At 38.2% G+C, this 13,625-nt stretch overlaps 1 protein-coding gene across 1 annotated transcript in view; it reads left to right on the top strand.

The window, feature by feature from the left end:
* Positions 1 to 725: 725 nt before the first annotated feature.
* Positions 726 to 13,625, top strand: part of tbl1xr1a (TBL1X/Y related 1a) — a 59,904-nt gene continuing 47,004 nt past the window's right edge. The window contains exon 1 of the mRNA XM_059340584.1: positions 726 to 1,090. The gene's annotated coding sequence lies outside the window, so the exon portion shown is untranslated. The remainder of the gene's footprint in view (positions 1,091 to 13,625) is intronic.

Below are 13,625 nucleotides of genomic sequence, written 5' to 3'. Positions count from 1 at the left end.
AAAAAACTGCTCAAAACAATTATTCGATTATCAAAATAGTTGACGATTAATTTAATAATCGATTATTGTTTGATTAATCGAATAATTGTTGCAGCTCTACTTGCTGGTACTTCATTTAAAGCTATTTAGCGTTCACGTCTATTATTAGCCTATTTATTCAGGCACTGATTCAAATGTGGAACATAAAAGATGGGCAGTCCGTGGCCTAGAGGTTAGGAATCAGGCTTGTAACTGGAGAGTCGCCCGTTCAAATCCCAGTACAGACAGGTCAAAGACTGAAGTGCCCTTGAGCAAGGCACCTAACCCCTCTGCACAGCTCCCGGGCACAGTAATGTGCTGCCCACTGCTCCTTGCTTGTGTGTAAAAAAGGATGGGTTAAATGCAGAGGTTGAATTTCCCCATTGTGGGCTTAATAAAGTAATAGTATATATTTTTTGCGTCACACTTTAAAAACTGAATATCTAAAAATGTAGATTTCAATTAGAACAGAAAAGCTAGCATGCCTACAGTTACAATCCAAAAATAGAGCTAAGTAGGCTATTAATCATAATGTTGAGTTTGGAGAAAAAAAATCAAATTGCTCTAAAAACATTTTTTTTTTAACTTAAAATTAGTATTTAATTTTAATTTGATAATAGTTACAGTCCAACCTCAGCCCGACTACACCATCCTTTTCCATACTGCGACACCCATTTTGATGTTTATGTGACTGGAGTGTGCTTCCTGCAGAGAGGAGCTCAGGCCTAGCTCATTTTCGCCTGGCAGGTCAGCTGCTCTGTGTTTCAGTCTGAAGCCGTTGGCTGCTACTGAACCGTTTGGCTCTTTTCTCTACTAGCGAGCAAACCTACAATCTAGACCCAACTGTCCATCCAGCTCATTTTTAAAGGGATTTATCATTATATATGCCCGTGTATCCAAAACACATCGGTCATTGGGGATTCCTAGCACCGGTTGGCGAGGTCTGAAGGCCGTTATAACGCTTTTTCGAGGTTTAATTAGAGGTAGAAAACAACGGTGGTGGAGGAGGAGGAGATTCCATATTAGGAGCACAGAGGAGAAGGCACCCCCCTTGTGTGATTTGGAGCTTTTGGTGAGTGTTTATCGTCTTTTTACGTTATTATTGCCGTTATAAATTATACCCCCGTGTAGCGTGACCACATATGATTGTGTATACGAGGTATGGGCGGGTTATTGCGCTGTTTTGAACGTTTATTTTTATATTTTCTCTCGGGGTGGGGGATGGGCAGCGTCAGCGCGTGAGTAGGCGCGCGCGCACTGTGCATGTGTTCGTTCTCGTGGTTGGTTTGTGTTTGTGAGCGCGCCCTTCCTTCCTGCAACTACTGCTGGCTTTCAATTAAAACCACTTTTGTGATTTATTTATTTATTTATTTATTTATATCTCAACCATATATATATAATGTAAAGTGTATTTCATGCTTTAGATTCAACACTTGATTAAAAAATAATTTGTTTCACTTAGCAATCTAACTTTTTACATAACTACTATTACTTGACTATTTTACTTTTTTTTTTTTTTTTTTAAATTCATTAGATTAATCATAATAGAGTAATGCTTTTATTCCTCACTGTGTTTGAATGGACTTTGTACCTGTTGGATACATACTTAAGTGTAAAAATAAGTTTGAAAAAATAAATAAAACAACAATAGTTTTGAATAGTTATGAATTATAACTCAAAGTGTAGTTTTAGCAGTGTTGGCGTTATGTCCCATGGTGGTAGTTGCCAGTTAGAGGTGTGTTGTGTAGGGCCCATATTATTATTATTATTACATAGTTTAAGTTAATATTGATGTTTATGCTTGGTTGTCAGTATATTCATAAATGTGTTTATTATTGTATTTTATTTTATTACATTTGTGTCAATCTTATTAAACGCTTTCTACAGTGCTTTGCAGCTGGTTGTTCCAAAGCCATGGGGTGGTGTGGGGGAAGGGTGAACACACACACACACACACACACACACACACACACACACACACACACGCACACCCAGGAGGGCCACTTGCCAACCTTGTGAAGCTCAACTCAATGACACAATGTACCAGTCCCAGATAAGCCTTCAGTATCTGTGCTAGCAAGGAAAAGGGTGGTAATCCAGACTCTGTTTAGCCAGAGTCAGAATTCACAGACTAATTGGGTTAGGGTATTTTTAGTCCAGTATTGAAATTTAAATCAAATAATTTGCTTTAGGACACACAACTTCTCTAATTTCTATTGAATAGTTTTCATTACCCTGTTGCCCACACGAGTCAATGTCTGTGTTGTTTTGTTCCATTAATACTTAAAGTAGGTTATCTAATAAGAATAATCCATCATTTAATATATAGCATTGCCATTGACTGCATTGACACAAATAAACCATGGCCACTTACCAAAGGGGAAAAAAGGCTGTGCGAATGTAGTGTTGTTGTTGTTGGTTGTTTGTAGTAGAGCCTGCAGTACACTGGATTTTTGAATCCCTTCCCAATATTGATATTTGGTATTTATATCACATACAGGGTTTGGCAGTATGTTAAATTTTCCAAACGGATCAATAACCAGTGATTACAGATACATCCATACAGGTTTCAGTGTGTGTTTAACTAAAAAACACAACACAACACAAAACACAACATCTGTGGTCAGTGGTTGCTTGTACTTATTGTGGTTTGTCAGGCATCATTGACTTTAGATGGCCCTTATTATCAGGCATGTAAACTTGTTGAATATATCCCATGTATTTACATTTCTATCCGACCATATGACAAACTATTCAATTGTTTAGTCTTGTGATTAGGATCTGTAACTTCTGTCAAGTGTATAACTTGTGCCATATTTCAGCTTGCTGTCAGTCTTTGCCGTGTGTTAAGGTGTAACTTTTAACAGAACCTGTGAGGCAACACATCCTCTGGTCTTTGTGCTTGCAGTTGAGGTTTCCTAAATGTGTCAAGCAAGGGCACCTGCCAAAAACACAGTTCACTGTCACTTGGCATGTCATGTGTCGCTCTTCGATGATAACAAAGAACCCATTTTGATGAAGTGAATGTTCAGATTGTTTTAGGACAGCTGTATGGCCCATTTAGTGTAGGGTATGAACAGAAACTACAGGATCATTTGTCAGCTTTTCAGAATGATGAAAGCAATGTGCTGTGTAGAATATGTTGCTGAAGGGAGGCTGTTGGAAATAAACTAGCACTGGAGTAAAGCTTAGGTGGAATGGCGATTTTGTATTAACGATCGAAGGGTCGATATGCCTTTGTGTTTTCCTACGCCGATATTTAGGCGATTGTAACTAATCTACTATTACAACAGAATCCTAGAATCTACGCCTTACTGTGCATTTAATGGTAAAATGGTAAAGGGAGTGCATTTATATATCGCTTTTATCCAAAGCGCTTTACACAACACATTAAGCTCATTCACACACACATTCATACTGGTGGCAGAGGCTACCAGAGCACACTGGTGCCACCTGCCACCATTGGGAATTCATTCACACACGGTTGAACGCAGCATCATGAGCAATTTGGGGTGTCGGGGATCGAACCACCAACCCTCCGATCAGTGGACGAACACTCTGTTACCCTGTTAATCAGCATGTGTCAGAACTTGGTTTTAAATCCTTAATTACAAACCAGTTCAATGTTTCTTTCACCAAGCCTCCCCGGCTTCCTGGTTGTTCAGAAAGGTGCTGGATGGCGGCTAACAGGAATAGGCTGTCCCCCACCACATTGGCTGGGTGAGGGGTGTTTTTGCTATCAGGGAATAAACAGAAGTATTCATTGATCTTGAGTATCAATGATTGGATGATCTGTAAGTAGGCCAAGGCTTTGGCTCTGTATTTGATTGCAACATTGTTGATTTACCGTCATCATGACAACTTTTTTTAAGCGACAACCTTATGGCCTTCCATTGTGTTTGAAATCAGAGCTGTCCCACACATGCCCAGCCTGAAACACGGCCTCTGATTGTTCGAAAAGTCTGGAACACAGCCTCTGATTGGTTGACAAGTCAGGAACACGGCCTCTGATTGGTCGATGAGTCAGGAACATGGCCTCCAATTGGTTGACAGACTAAACCCATGGCATCAAGGGATTCCCATTGAATGGTTAACAGGGACACTAACTGTTTCAAACAGGGATTATTGATAAATAATCACAGAAGACACAGTGTTGGATTTATAATTATGGATTTATTTTTCCAATGTCTCCAAATAGACACCTCAGTTCAAGGTTGGATTCCAATGTTTCTGCACAGGATATGATCAACCCGGAGCCAAAGAGTGGCTCATCGGTTTTCAGAAGCTACAGCATTGTATTGTATTATTACAACGGACGCATTGTAACTACAACTATTCTTAAGCGATAGCTCATAATGCCGCTTTGTGTTGGACCAATGCCAATGTAAACAGTTTTTATTAACATGTTCTTGAGCATTTATTCTTGCAAAGAGATAGTCCCTCCTTGCTACAAACTGCAAGGGATACAAGGCTTTTTCAACATGGAAAAAAATCCATGCCATCACAGCCCTGCAATATTAAGAAAACTGTTACATGAGTGGAATTATGTAAGCAACAGATAATCTTGAATTATCAACTGCCATTTTTCTGCTACTTTTGGATTTCCTTTTATGACGCCACAGTATTGTAGGTTGTTTTAAGTGTGAAATTGTGAAGATGAAGTCAATCTTGTTTTCAGGTTTAAAAGACAAACTATAAAATAATGGAAAGATTTGAATGGCTCAATTTAAAATGTTCCGAGCTGATGGCCAACAAAACAGAAGGGAAGTGAAGATGCATGCAACCCTGATTGGTATTTGACAGCTGATGGCCGTGGCTGCCTTTTCTTGGTGACCATCCTCACATTGGCCTATTTTCCCTGACTGTGCTGCAAACGATGTTTCTGTTAATGACTATACTGTACCTGACACCAGAATCTGAAATGGGGCAGTGAGAGTAATGTGTGGTGTCTCTGTCTGCATATAGTTGCTTGTTTTTTTTAAATGGAGCTTCACTTGGTAATTTAAATCTAATTACTGTACATTTAAATCTTCTATAGTGCAGCTAAGCGGAGACCAGAAAGGTCTGTGAAACATGATGTGAATAATACTGGATTTGCTTATTTGTTCTCAAAGTTGCTTTCCCACAGTCAATGTTGAGCACAGGACGAAAGAATATGGTTACAGAGCAGGCAGCTGAGTCATGTTATCTACACAGGACACATTGATTAGTTGGCCTTATTAAATCTCAGAGGACGAATGGTGGAGTAGTACAGTTATGTAACCAGTGCTCGTCAGTGTTGTGAATTGAAAAGGGAAAAACAAAATGGACAAAGAAGTGCAGTGAGTGAAAATGTCTGTCTTAGTTAGGTAATAGCCTGACATGAGCTGGAGAGACACACAAATACTGAACAGCTCTGGATCCTGTTTTTTATGATTTGTACTGTAAATGAGCTGTACCTTCACAATGAGTACATAGTTTGTGTATAATTTTACTAATGCTGATCATTTCAATGCTTGACTAAATTAAATTGAGTGATATACAGTGAAATACAATGTATTGTTATAGTGGTGTTTGAGGGGGAGGTGTGGCAAAAATACTATCAACACATAACTATGTCATCCTATGCAGGTCCTTATATAAATCACAATTTTTGACATAAAACAAATTTTTCTGTAGGACCTCTATGATTGAAGAGCAGCTTGTTTATATGCTACAACCTAAGAGTTTACATGGGCGCGCTGTCAGGTATATAAATGGTCGCCCAAGTTATATCTGGCGGCTAGTTTTAGCATTTTTCATTTTTAGATTTTCATCCGTCATGGTGAAAGCCACAATCCGCATTGTGACAGCATGATTAAAGGGATAGTTTGGGATTTTGGACATGATAAAACCGGTAAAGCATACAGGGCGGCTGCGAAATTCATGACGCTGTGTCATTGTATTTACTGGCTTTTTCAAGAGACGATATCCATGAGAAACATTGTTCTTTGGTGGAATAGGTGACCTTTAAGTGTACATACAGTTTTATGGAAGCAGCTCCATCTGTAAGTACATAAAGCTAATTTTAGCCCAAGCAGTGACGTGTACAGCTTCATCATTATTTGCATCAGTATAGGGCTGGGCGATATGGACCAAAAGTCATATCCCGATATATTTAGGCTGAATATCGATATATGATATATATTCTGATATTTTAATCGCAAAGTGAAAGCAAATGTTTAATCAAAGGCAAAGCCAAATATGACACAAGTAGTTTATTGAAACTTTTCATTTAAGTGAACATAAATACTATTAAACAACAGGAGCACCTTTTTAAAAAAAAAAAAAATCAAAGCTCCATAAAGTGCACATTTAAATTTAAAAAATATCTTAAATAAAAGCCTATGAAATAAAAAAGCCTTTTTAGCCAACCTTTTTATGAAATAAATATATTTATATGAGAAAAGAATAACGAACGTTAAAAAAGTACTAATTATGACAAACCCTAGTAAGGGCAGCATTTATATATAAATAAAGAAAAAACTATATCGATACATGCGATATGGTCTAAATCCATATCGCATTTAAAACAATATCGATATATCTTTTATATGTATATATCGCCCAGCCCTACATCAGTAGACAACTAACTTTTGTCAATGGGAACATTTTGTTCATTGTGCGATGAGGCGGTTAGCACTGCTACGCTAAAGGCTGCATTTATGGACACACAAATGGTTCTGTTTCTATGAATGATTATATACTCTTGGGGATTTTTATATAATAACGTCACATACCATACCCTGGTGGAATGTCAGGAAGGTATGACTGTATGAAAACCCACCCAAGCCTACCTGTAGGTGTGAATGGTTGTCTGCCTATATGTGTCAACAACTACACAACTGGTGCAACACTTCTGTTCTGTTCTATATGTTCTGATCCGCACAAAACTGTGTGGAAGGAAATTGTAATGACTGTGATTATAAGCCAACTGAACTGATTATAATGTTTTATATAAATTAAATAATATGCTCTAAGTCACCATGTGCAAAAATGCATGTACAATTGTTCCATAAAATGCTGAGCAGCTCCATGATTTGTGAAGATTTAAAACACACACACACACACACACACACACACACACACACTCAGGTCTGCTTATATGCACACACACACACACACACACACACACACACACACTGCATTGACAGCAGTCACATGGTGTGTGTGTGTGGCAACCCCAGGGGTCAAGTTCAACATTGTGAAGAATGTGTCTGTGCTGGGTGGCCCTCCCCCTCTTTATCCACAAGGTTTTGAAGTTTACAGGCCTGCGGCCCCTCTTCCCCTCTGCTGCAGAGAGACCCAGGGTGATTATTTGTGCTCCAGCTTCCGTCCCAACCACAGGAAAATCAGTTTAGTTGGCTACATAAATTTGTTACTATTTAAAAAAAACAAACGCCAATGCTTTCTGTATCTTGTGTTGTCTCTAGAAGTAGCATGTTAAATAGATAAGCATATTAAATGACGATGATGTGCATGATTCTGTAAGTCTTTTTGGGGTTGTATACACATGGTTGAATACAGATGTTGTAAGGCACATTGTATAAAAGCTTCTGCTTAAAATGTATGTAATATGAGAACTGTATTACTGCTTACTTAATAGTTATTGATCCACCTTTGTGATGAACTACCAGAACCAAGTACTCCCTATGTATTTATTTATTTGATCAATTAACCCATTTAAGCCGGGAAAGTATTACCGCATTTCTACCATTAAAACTGGGGGCGCTCTTGAGTTATTCTACCATTATAGCCGGGAAAACAGATACGTCGTTTTGTAGTTTTTTCCACCTATTTTCTGTCTCTTGGCCAATGGAATTGCATCAGAATACATGTGGGAGTGTCGCAATGCAACATGGGACTTTTCCAGAACTGAAATCATGGCGGAAGACGACTATAGCGGAGGGAGCTCAGATATAACAGCTATAAGCTCTCAAATACTTTTTGAATTTAATTTCTATCTAATACAGAGGCTGAAAAATCTATTATTTAGTAGGTGTTGACACTTCTGTTGAATTTCCAGAAACAATTCAGGTTTTAGGGGGTGATTTTATAATCGCCCAGAGGTTTTACAGGCATTTTTTCCAGGCGTTTTAGGCCTAAAGGGGTTAATAAATAGCCAACTGTTAAACTACTGTAAAAAGAAAATAGTAATGGGAAATGGACTGCATTTTATACAGAGCTTTTGTAGCAATTGCGACTACTCAAAGTGCTTTCACCCATTCACAATCACTTTCATTCACTGGTGGCTGCATGGGGCTACAGTGCAAGGTGCCACATTCACACTCACACAGTGAGCAGGAAGCACTCTGGGGTTCAGTATCTTGCCCAAGTACACTCCGACATGTAGACTACACTGACCCAAATGTGCTACATTATAGAGACTGAGGCAGTTAAATTTTGTGTTCTGCGCCACATGGACCAGCATCTAACAAGCAACTTACTGGCTAGAACTGAGGTCGGACAAGGCTGTTTGAAAATTTAGGCTGCTTTTAGATCACATCAGGCTGGTTCAAAGTAACACAGTGGTTTCAGTGGAAACACAGTGTTGGCACAGTAGGAGTGCTGCTGCAGAAGCCTCTTCCAAAAAACATGATCCTAGCTCATCTTAGACCTTAGTGCACTTCAACGTTATTATGTTATCGACCCCCCCCATCAATTCATCCACTCATGCACAGGCCTACAGTCTTTCATTTATGTTAACCTTGTAATAATTTATTTACTAGATTACCTAGATTGACCTTTATTTATTGCATAGCAGTAACTTTAATATTCCTTCATAGCAGCAGTGGCACTGTGGAAAACAATATGCCAAAATGGCCTCTATAGGGCAGTCAAGAACAGGCAAGAGCTTCATGTTGAAAGTTCAGTCATTTATTTATTGATACTATCCATTTTAAATGCCTGTATTGTTGCATATATCGTATAAAATATAATTCAAATAAAAATTTAGCCTATTTAACAGGCTAAACAAACTCAAAATGCCAGTCTGAACATTGGTGGCATTATTGCACATTGTTACACAGTACAGTGTAACATATTATTATTGCTCACTCTCACACTAACGTTTCTCTTAGGCCTTGAGGATCATGTAAACAAACCACACTTCAAGTAAATAACTGGTTGGGTTGTTTCCCCCACGAGGCACTCAACGCTTGCATAAATTGCAGCTAGCGTGTGTGACATCGGACTCGCTCACTTCGAAAAAGTTCCATATCGCAAAAGTTCCATATCGCAGACATGTTGTCGGTGTGTATAGGACCACAACACTTCTTCTTCGTTTTAAAGCGGAAGTGTTTTGGCTTTGGATCCGGAATGTATATCACACCATAACAAACACTTGTAAAGCACATGTACATATAATGCGATCGGATCGGTGATTTTAACCTTTGATCTGATTTTGCGATCAATCGTTTTTTATCATATCGGGCCAATCCGATCAGTTGCCGATCGATCAGCGCCATCCATAATAGTATAGCTCCTGTTGTGTTTATATAAGTGTTTGGCAACTTGTTGTTGTTGTTACTTTTATCTAACTTAAAGCTAATGTGTTGTCAACAAATGTTTGTTTTTGATTTTTGTACACAGAGCTTGAGAGTGAATTTTGTTTGTTGTTGTGTTGTTTGATATATTTGTTTGATATATTTTAATTTTTTTTTATTTTTCCATCGTTTTAAGAAAGGGTGTACTTAATAGCATAATTTTGCTATTATACTATCATTTGAGTGGCATAAAATGTTTTTAAAATCATTTATGCTTGACCCTTTGCACAATAGTACGTTTATTATAAATTATTTATCGACTTGAAAAACCACAGTGTAGCATTAGCTGAGAGCCATCAGCTGTTTCAGTCATGCTTTACAATCACCAGATCATTCACAGCTGTGTGGCTATCAGCTGACTCATCTCGTCCAATCATATCCATTCAGGTGTACGTGGTTATTATAACCTGACACTGTTACTCCACATACATTCACTCATGCAGTCACTGTTTGCTTATGTGCTTTATTGTTGTTATCATTCAGTTGCAGTCCCATTTTGATAATGATTGATTAGTTCTCCCATCAGAATCCTTCTCACTTGTCCGATTCTTTGAATGCTACTTTAAAGAGTAGAGCCTTGTCTGCTAGACTGTATTGCATTGTCTTTTATAATGAATGGTTCAGTCATTGACACAAGGGTGATTCTCATGAAGCCAGTCTAAGTAATGTCTGTGAAGATTATAAGGACATACTTTATTAAACTAAATATATTTCACTTTTATATGAATGAACAATACAGCCATAATGAGGCACAATTCATTGTTTTGTGCTAAAACTATATATATATATATATATATATATATATTTTTTTTTTTTAAACATATTTTTGATTCACAATTTCATTACTGTAATGCGTCCAGATAAAAATGTCATGGTTTCCTCACACTTATATACAATAAATATTTAATAAGCTTTATAAAAATAAATATACATTTGTTTAAAAATGCTTAATTTAACAGAATAATTATTTCTATTTAAAAATGTGTCTCTAATGAGTCTCTAAAAATGTCAGAAAATACATTATTATTTTAAATAGATTATAAATTCATATTAAACAGTGACTTTAGATTGTGTATGTTATAAAGGGTCAAAGAAAATTTATATTCAATGCTCTTGGATTTTGGCTATGAGCTGTACCATGTTCATGAGAATCACCCACAAGTGTCCCTGGTTGCATTACACTTGATTGTTAACTATGACGGGAATGCTCACTTTGCTTATTGGCCGGTGGAAACGCCCAAATACAGCTGGTGTCTCTGTGTTGCCAGAAGAAAAGACAGTGGGCATTCAGCAGCTTCCAGTGCAGGGTTGACCCGCCAACACTCCATGAAACTCATGCTGCAACTGCACTGTGGGTGCAGTTTTTGTCCTGCAGCGTGAACTGCTGAACTGCCCGAGGACTGCTGACTCTGGCTGTGTGGACCGTTGCAATTCTGTTTTCGTCAAACACATTAGATTTCTCAGTAGAGTGTCATTGTGGGTGTGCAGTGTGTGTCCATGGGCAACTTAAATGCTGGAGGGGGCCACAATTTGTCATCGACACTATAGGGTCACATATAGGACCGTGCACTTAACCAGATATGATGAAACTGAAATTTTAAACATGTTTACATTGCAGTAACTTAACATATTTCACGCTCAAATGCATGTTTAACAGTATAAATAGGAATACAAAATGTTTGAAGCAAATAAAAAATAACCACTATCTGTGATTTATTTTTTTTCAGTGCAAGAACAGCAGACCAACATTAATTGCAAGAAGTAATTTTGTTCATTTTTACTGTGCACTTTTAAGATTTCATGCTCAAATGCATGTAGTTGTACTCAGGGCCACTTCAAGTCAGGCTGCAGGCCATATGTGGCCCCCGGGCCTCCAGTTGCCCATCCCTGATGTAGACACTAGATAAGTGAAATTATATTAGATGTTAGTAGCATATCCAACACTTTGATTGTATGTCAAACTTAGAACAGTGCCAAGTTCTGTCTGTGTTGACGTCAGAAGCACTGGTCATGTGAAATCGGTGCCCTGGCTAGCCTTTGCTTCTAAAGGGTTGTTTTCATTAGTTATTCTGTCCGTGCAGTGGGAGATTGTCCACTGAACATATGACAACTATCCTGCTGTTATCTGTGCACCACCTCTGTTCCTGCTAAATGTTTTTTTCCCTTATCTGGTGCTTTTTCTGCTTTCACAAGTAACTCCAATTGATCGCATTGCTAAGCACGTCAAGCTTTCCAATCCAGCGTGGTGCATAGGTGTTTGGCTATAATGGTGGCAGATGTATTCTGATGCATTTCATAGGCCAAGAGACCAAAAATGGGTGGAAAAAACTACAAATACTACAAAACAACATATTCGCTTTCCCGGCTTTAATGGTAGAATAATGCAACAGCGCCCCCCCTCAATTTTGCCCCATAGAAATGGGGCAAAATTGAGTTAAGCACAGTGGAAAAAATATTGTTTCTTAATTAAAAAAAGAATAAAGTCAAACATCTCATGTCCTATTGGATTTATTTAAACATTTACTGAAATCATACTGATTTTGGTTTTGGAAAGGCAATAAAAGACACAAGCATAGAGTTTTAGTTTCTGTCTATTTGTTTTTCTGATTGTCTTCCTTATTGCATAGAGCAACTCATTTGCCGACATTTCTGTCAGGAGCAGTAGTGGCACGTTTTCAGTAGCTCTGATCGAACGGACCACATTAAATTGGCACAGCTGATGTACCAATGAGCTAATGATAAGACCACATCCTGAAAATGCCATCTTGCATAGTTCAGCAAAATTGCAATATGAATTCCATTTAAATAAAACATTGGATCTCACCAATTAATGGCTGTTTCACACTACATGACGGTCTAAAGAGGGAAGCTGGGTCGGGGGTTGCCCGCAACAACAGGAACAGGAAGTGTGTGTTGTAAATGCATCACATAGTTGTTGACAAATCTAGAGGGCTATAAATAGAAATAGTGAAGTGTGAAAACAGGCTATTTTGTGCAACAAGCACTACCACATCAACTAGCATGACTACGGTGACAACCTTTGTTTGGAGAGACTTATCTGTGATTCCTCTTGGTTAAAGATCTTGCAGTGTGTGACTCCTCAATACAAGACAGCTTGAACAGTGTGGTGATCTGACATTTTTGAAAGTTGTGTCGTGTCAACCAGGCATAACCGGCTCCTTGTGACTTTGATTTAGTATTTTACTAGACAGGGTTTCCCCCCATTGAGACGCGTCTTCGTTCTTCATGAGAGAGAGAAAGCCGAGGTGTATTTAACTCCAGCTAAATGTCATGGGATCCTCGCAGCACTCTGATGTATTGTGTTGCATTATTATCAGGGATAGCCGGGGCTCAGCGCTGCCTCAGAAGTTGATGTATTTATCTGTAATGCGGGGTTATATCTGAAGGATCTATGCTTTGCTTGAGCTTGCCTCATGTGGCGTCAGATTGGTCAGTTTATAAAGAAGACTGATCTCATCGTGGATTTGTGGTGTTAACATGTACTAAGTCAGTGATTCCCAACCGCTGTTCCGCGGCACACAAGTGTGCCGTGAGAAATCATCAAGTATGCTGTGGAAGATTATCCAATTTTACCTGATTGGTACTCTAAGTGAGAGGCAGAACAATTAAATGCTCTTCCAACAGAGAGCAGTGTATCAGCACGATATGTCGAGCAGCTGGAATAGTGTTGCCAACTTAGCAACTTTGTCGATATATTTACCAACTTTTCAGACCTCTCCAGTAAGGCTGGGCGATATGGACCAAAAGTCATATCCTGATATATTTAGGCTGAATATCGATATACGATATACATCCCGATATTTTGTTGCAGAGTGAGAGGAAATATGTCCAAATATGACCAAATATGACATGTCACAAAAGGTAAAACATATCTTAAATAAAAACAGCCTGTGAAATAAAATAGGCCAATCTTTTTTCAAAATAAATATATTTATATGAGAAAAGAATAATGAACATTACGAAATAACTAAATATGACAAACCCTAGTAAAGGCAGCATTTATACATAAAAGAAAAAAAATTG

Source organism: Centropristis striata, chromosome 9 (genome assembly GCF_030273125.1).
Source record: "Centropristis striata isolate RG_2023a ecotype Rhode Island chromosome 9, C.striata_1.0, whole genome shotgun sequence".
Lineage (NCBI taxonomy): Eukaryota > Metazoa > Chordata > Actinopteri > Perciformes > Serranidae > Centropristis > Centropristis striata.
The sequence above is the reverse complement of the archived record's forward strand: the minus strand, read 5'-3'. Positions and strand labels throughout refer to the sequence as shown.